At 40.5% G+C, this 6,815-nt stretch overlaps 1 long non-coding RNA gene across 1 annotated transcript in view; it reads right to left on the bottom strand.

The window, feature by feature from the left end:
* Window positions 1-6,815, bottom strand: part of LOC106633505 — a 14,706-nt gene that overhangs the window by 5,713 nt on the left and 2,178 nt on the right. The window contains exons 5-12 of the long non-coding RNA XR_001336838.2: window positions 6,091-6,277; window positions 5,875-5,994; window positions 5,671-5,790; window positions 3,395-3,415; window positions 3,218-3,279; window positions 2,932-3,118; window positions 2,288-2,413; window positions 1,932-2,070 (exon numbers count right to left, since the gene is read on the bottom strand). This is a non-coding gene — a long non-coding RNA (neurogenic locus notch homolog protein 1). The remainder of the gene's footprint in view (window positions 1-1,931; window positions 2,071-2,287; window positions 2,414-2,931; window positions 3,119-3,217; window positions 3,280-3,394; window positions 3,416-5,670; window positions 5,791-5,874; window positions 5,995-6,090; window positions 6,278-6,815) is intronic.

Here is a 6,815-nt window from a genome sequence, read left to right on the forward strand (position 1 = left end):
GTTCATTGAGAACATGGTTGTTGTTCAATAATAAAATTATTCCTCAAAAATACAACTTGCCTAATAATTCTGCACTCCCTGTATATCTGCTACCCCTCCTCTCCAAACCACGTCAACCCTTTCTAACTTTCTATCCTTTTGTCATTAACCGCCCTTAATACTCGTCTGCATCCACTCCACCCCATCCACACTGTCTTCATTGTGCATTGCATCTGTTGCTTTGGATGGTTGACCCCAGCTATTTAACTCATCCATCTTTACTACCTCTAGTCCTTGCACGTTCACTGTTACATGACTTTAGATACTGCCGCCCTCTTATTCACATACATGTATTCAGTCTTGTTTCCACTGCCTTTCATGCTCTCAAATTACAATGTGATCTGTGAACATCATAGTCCATGGACACACCCTTCTGACCTCATGCCTTCGTTAGTCTAACAGTGACCACTCTGAAGCCTGTGCCCCCAGTGCCCAACACCTACATCTAACATCAACATGTAACAAAATTCGATACCTGATATACTGGGTATATTTTCAATACCAAATTATACACAAAGCTAGCAGCTAGCAGTTTCCCCATTGCCTGCCTTCATGCTAAGCTACGTTCCTGCTCTCTGTAACTTCATATTTACCACACAGATATAAACGTAGTAACCTTTTCAGGTAAGTCAGCACACAAGAAAATAGTAGTCAGTAGTTTCCCTTTCAAAAAAGGTTTAAGCTATTTCTTTAAAACAGGAGCATCAAACATAAGACCCGGGGTTAGATTTAGCCCACAAAAGACTCCAACTGGAAAATGTTAAGGAGGGTCGAGATTTTGGACTTCTAACTGTGTTTTCATAAGTTTTACAGGTTTTCCTACTGATCAAGACCTCCCACGTGGTCATTCATACTGCACTAAAGCAACTAAAGAATAGGTTAAAAAACAAAAATTATTCTGTGAATTAGCAAAAAACTAGCAACCAAACTTTTGCTGTAATTTTATACATCTATTTTAGATACATTTGGTCCACCATGTAAAATAAGTTTGACATCCCTGCTTTAAAACATTGCAATAGCTGACTGATTCACACTGCTGTTTTAGACATTTTGCTGAAAGCCAACATTGTCTCTAATTATAAATAAAACCTGAATAGTTTTTTTCCACCGATGAATGTTCTCCCCTCATCAATACACTGGTTTAGGCTTTATTGTACCCGTAACTATTCCTCAGTGTTACCCAAGTGCAGTTTCATAACTCGGCCCAAAGCTGTTAGTAGGAAGTGTCTTTGTTTAATATAGCAGTAGAGTGGGCAGTCTGTACTCCAACTGAGAAGTTAAATAGGAGGACGACAGTGCTGCAGCAGCAGAACAGCAGACAGGATTTAAAGCCTTCAAGTTGCTGCAGAAGATTGTCTCTGGGCAGACCTACTTGACTACTGTACCTTGAAATGCACAGTGTGTAACTGTGTTTGTGCGCAAGCAGTGTATGTGCGTGTTGGCCCGGTCACTCCTTGCAGCAGTATATCTTTTGATGACCTGCAATAAACCTCGTTTCACCCTGCCCAAAGGAGCTGCTGACCCACCTGAAAGCGTGTTTTATATTTATTCATTAGAGTTTTAGTGCCCCACGAAGGTCTGGCTAATTTGTAGGCTTTGTCTCAGCACAGCTTTTGTGAGGCTGTAAAGCTCATTACAGACCAGAACACATGAGGCCTGATGCATGGTGCTCACTGTGCGCCAGGAGACAACAGTGTCATATGAATGAAAAAAAAGAAACACTGGAAATTAACGCCGCTATTCTTGGATCTTAAAGGGCAGTGAGTTCATGGAACATTAATTCTTAGCTATCAAAATGTAGTGTTAGTCAATGAAAACACTAACTTTTATATTTCAGTTTGCATTCATGTTATGTATAAATTTAAAACTGTATATAAGCTCGTGTCACTCACTCTCCAGTAACAGTCTTTTTGCGGCAGCAGAAGACGCAGGCCAGAACAGCCAGGAGCAGCAGCAGCAGCAGAGGGATGCAGATGCCCAGAACCAGCCCCAGGACCAGGTCTACCTCTGTGTCTCCCACTCGGCCTCTTTCTGTAATAGATCAGCCACTAATGAGCCAAATAAAAAACTTTGTCTTGTCTTTACAGGCCCGTGATCTCTCAGCCTCAGACACAACACATACAACTCAGTAAAAGGAAGACGAGTGAGATTTCTATCAAACAATGGTTGCTATGCAGCCTGAGCAGCGTTTTGAAGGTTACTAATTTGGTAACTTGATGTAAAACCAGGACGGACACAAGATGCTCACCTATGATGCAGGACTGGCGTTTATTCACGTCAGTCTCGTTGCAAATACACCGGTAGCCACCGTAGGTGTTGGTGCACAGAGCAGGGTGGTCACACTTATACTCGTTACTACTACACTCATCCACGTCTGTAGGCAGGGAAACAGTCTTACTAACACTGTTATGCTTCTGCTAATAAAATACACAAAAATATACGCATAAATATCCAAATAATGACGTCAGAGTATGTATGTGTCGTCCATGCAACAGCGTTTATGCTAATGTCTTTAATGCTGAACTCCTGTTGAGTAGATTTTTTGTGTGATTAAAAGTTAAAAATAATCTTTATTTATCTTGTACCATGTCTCCATGCAGCTTTCCAGTTCATCGTCTGTCTTAAACAAGCTGTGTGCATATAAACCAACTTTCTTCTGATTAGCTTTCCCTCACAAACAGAAGGCTGGACGGGTGCGGCTTCTCTGCTTGCAGCTATATTATTGACATCTTACAGAAACAAGTGGGCTAAAACCTTTGAGAAACTTGGAATTTAGAGGAGTCTGAAGCCTGAACTCTTGCATGCTCTGACCTCATTACTTGAAACTTTGGCTGTGTTTATAATCGGCATCCACACTAGTAACAGCGCATATACAGATAAAAGATATTTTACCATTAACTTCTATGGCATGGATGCCATAGTGGCTGCTGATTCTGGTCAGGTAGTCTGTGATGTACCAGTGGGGGGTGTCACTGGACACTTTGATTCGATATTCGAGCACATCTGGTGTGAATCCCTGATTGATCTCGGTGATGTTATAATACTTGTTTGTAAAACCTCTGGTTAACATCTCATCCAACTGAGAGAAAAAAAGAGATTATGATTGTAAACTACTGATAAACCTGTATTGCTGTTACAGATGAACGTGTTACCAGACATCTCTGATGTACAAACACACCTGTTGGATCCCACCAGCTGCGTTCTTTTTCCAGGTCACAGAGACATTGAACATGTTATAGCCTGTCGGCAGAAAGAGCAGCTTTAAGCATCTTTGCTATAATAATTTTCCATAAAACACCAGAGGAACAGGTGAGCTGTGATGAAGCTACAAGAGAAACTATATGGGTGCGCTTACCTGGGGGATTAGGAGAGTCACCTGCAGAGAAACACATTAGCTGAGTTATAATAAACCAGCAGGTATGCTCTGCTGTAGAGCACAACTACAGTTTTTACATATGCAGAGACTACAGCAACTTCAATTTGTGCCTTTCTGAGTGTGGAGGTGATTGTAATACTCCATCACTTTTAAGAGAGTCAGTTTCATCAATAGGCTGTACATAAATGATGGAAGTAGGCACCATGAGTTAGAGCATATTTAGAAAGTGTCATGGTCATAATCCAGTTTTCGATTCCTGTTTTGATTCCTGAATTCAGCTGCACAGTGCAGTATGTAGAGCACTATATCTCTAAGATTAGGTTTAAAACTTTCCCTTTTGATAAACCATAGCGTTAGATCAGGTGACCCTGAATCCTCATTTAGTTACGCTGCAATATATCTATTCTGCTGGGGGTTTCCTCTTCATTCACCTCTTTTCTCTTGGTGTTTATATGTCACTATGCATTTAAACATTAGTTATTATTAATCTCTGACTCTCTTCAACAGTGAGTCTTTTACCCTATCTTCCGCTCTTCACCCTCAAACAGTCGCAGCAGATGGCCCCGCCCCTCCCTGAGCCTGGTTCTTGTCACAAAATTAATATATTGTTAGTGCTTATTTAGTGCTTATTGTTACTTGCTTTTAATATAGTTTGCTTCCAGTCTAAAAGGGCCAACTCTGAGTAGAATCTGAGCCAAAAGTACTGACAGGAAACTGCATGCTTTTGCAGAGAACAGGAAGTTTTAGCGCAGAGCTGCACACGCATATTAATAAACCAGAAACAAAAAGCGGAACTAAGTAAACTGTGTGTCGGTGTGACGTAGTGCAGAAATACGGATTTAGCTGGCAAAGAATTCAGACCTGAGCGTGTGTGTTCGTGTGTTCGGGTCTCCATTTCCGGAAATGTAAAATAAAGATTATTTTTTCTGCTTGACCACTCTGAGTTCAGTCTTTTTCTGTCGCCAAAAGAATTCAAAAGAACGGAATTTAATATTCTGCTGGAGGTTTCTTCCTGTTAAAAGGGAGTTTTTCCTTCCCACTGTCGCCAAAGTGCTTGCTCATAGGGGGTCATGTGATTGTTGGGTTTTTCTCTGTATGTATTATTGTAGGGTCTACCTTACAATATAAAGCGCCTTGAGGCGACTGTTGTTGTGATTTGGCGCTATATAAATAAAACTGAATTGAATAATTGAATTCTATTAGCACAATCCAGCTGTCAGCAGCTTCAATATGACTCGTATCAGCTGGCAAGAGGATGTTTGCACATCTGTACTATCCTTAGCCAAACAATCATTTTGTACCCAGCATTATAAAGTGACATGGGCCTCAACAGTGAATGTTGGAGTTTTCTCTCGAATATTGTAGGGTTTTTACTTTACAATATAAAGCACCGTGGGGCAACTGCTGTTGTTTTGATTTGGCCCTTTATAAATAAAACTGAATTGAATTGAACTGAATAGCAAATAGGTCCTTGATTTAAATCCTCTGTTGTATTTATTACATGTGGAGTTCCCATGTTCTCGCAGGTATTCTAGCTTCCTCCTATGCACAGACCAATGACATGTATGTCAGCTACATCTGTAGATGTGAATGTGAGCATGAATGCTCATTTGTCTCTTGTGATAGCCGACAGACTGGTGACCTCCCCTAGCTGGGATAGGTTCCAAGTAAAAGACGATAAATGGTTTGGATTCATTTGCTGTTTCAGGGTTGTTGAAGCTTTTTGAATCTAGTGCGTGTACATTTATTTGATTTCCTGCTGTAACTTTAGAGGTATTATAGTAACTACAGTGGAAGCTATGTGTTGAACACCTGTTAAAGTTTCCACAGTTCAAAGAAAGTTTAAAAGGGTCATCAAAAAGAGGAAGTACTCTTTGTCACTAACTAGTCATTAACCAACTCACTCGCTAAGTAAAAACTTCTCCATATGAAACTGGTTAAGATCTCATTAAGACATAGAAAAACCTATTTAGTTTTTTATTTTTTCTCAAGACAATTTTTTCTTATAGGTTAAATAAGTGCATTGTGTCAGCCTCTACACTTATAAGTGTAAATATTAATATTAAATATAATGTCTGGGGCTTGCCATTTGTGCGCAAAACTGTTTATTCCTCACATTACACAACTGACAAATTACACACCTGTCTAGAGCTACATGAGTATCTGCAAACTGTCATCTGACTCACTCTAATGCATTTATGGACATTTAGACTTTGACTGCCACAATAGTCCACTACATGTGAGGGTGAACGTACCACATCCTTTATCATCCTTGGAGTTTTTATATCTGCAGATGCATTCATAGGTGCCAAGCTTGTTCTTACACTCATACTTGGCATTTTGACAGTTCAGAAAATCCACGCACTCGTCTTCATCTATAATATAGACACAAAGAATGAAGTGAAGACGTTTTAAAAAGCTGCATTATTATTCATGCTCGAGTGCTGAGTGCTCACTACCTGTGCAGTTGTGTCCATCTCCATTAAAGCCTTCCATACATGTGCAGGTGTAGCTCTGTTTTGTGCTGTTGCAATAAGCATATTTGTGGCAGGGGAAGGGAAAAGGAGGGATGCACATGTCTGGGAAAAGGAAGGTGCAGGGTGAAATTATGGGGTCAGTCATGGTGGTTTTTAGAAGGTGATAATGTGTTGACAAGTAAAAAAAAATCTACATACTACTTTCAAAGCACTTGTATCCTTTTTTCCCATTAGCGAAAGTGTTATCAGGACATTCACCACAGGTGAACTGGCCAGACTCTGATCGGCACTGCACTCCTCGGAAACAGGGCTCGCCTCGACATAAATCTGTAGTGTTCTCACAGAATTTCCCACTGAATCCCGCTGGACACAGACACCCCACCACCTGGAAGGTTAGGCACATTGTAGATCACACATAGCGTTCCTATTTCACCACAAAGCTGCCCTCTCCCTTTCAATAAACTAACTTTCTTCAGATTGGTTGCCCTTTCCTTAAGAAGGTTCAAACCACAGACTGTAAATAAAACACAGTTGTGGCCACTGTGAGGTTGCCCACTGGTTTCAGGACTGGACTGGACATTTTGAAGGAGGTATTTAGTCTTTTCAGGGAAAAAACAACCTAGAAGAGAGTGTAGTGCTAAGCTATCAGCTAACTAGCGAGCATGGTTAGCGAGCATGGTTAGCACGCTCCATAAAGTGTATGCCTCTATTGCACAGGTCCAAATTCCTGTTAAACAGTTTAGAAACCCAAGCACTAATTTTTGGAGAGTCTGTATCAAACATCAAGCCATGTTTTTGGTCAGTTAATAATGCTAAAAGGCATTAACAGCAGAAACATAGTTGAAGTGTCCAGTTGAGTGACTTAAGTTAGCAGAGGTATTAACAGACAGCTATTAGCTACAGTCAGTGTTGCCAAGTCCTCA

This window comes from Haplochromis burtoni, unplaced genomic scaffold (assembly GCF_018398535.1).
Source record: "Haplochromis burtoni strain Fernald_Lab_line unplaced genomic scaffold, NCSU_Asbu1 Contig_215, whole genome shotgun sequence".
In the NCBI taxonomy this organism is placed as follows: Eukaryota; Metazoa; Chordata; class Actinopteri; order Cichliformes; family Cichlidae; genus Haplochromis; species Haplochromis burtoni.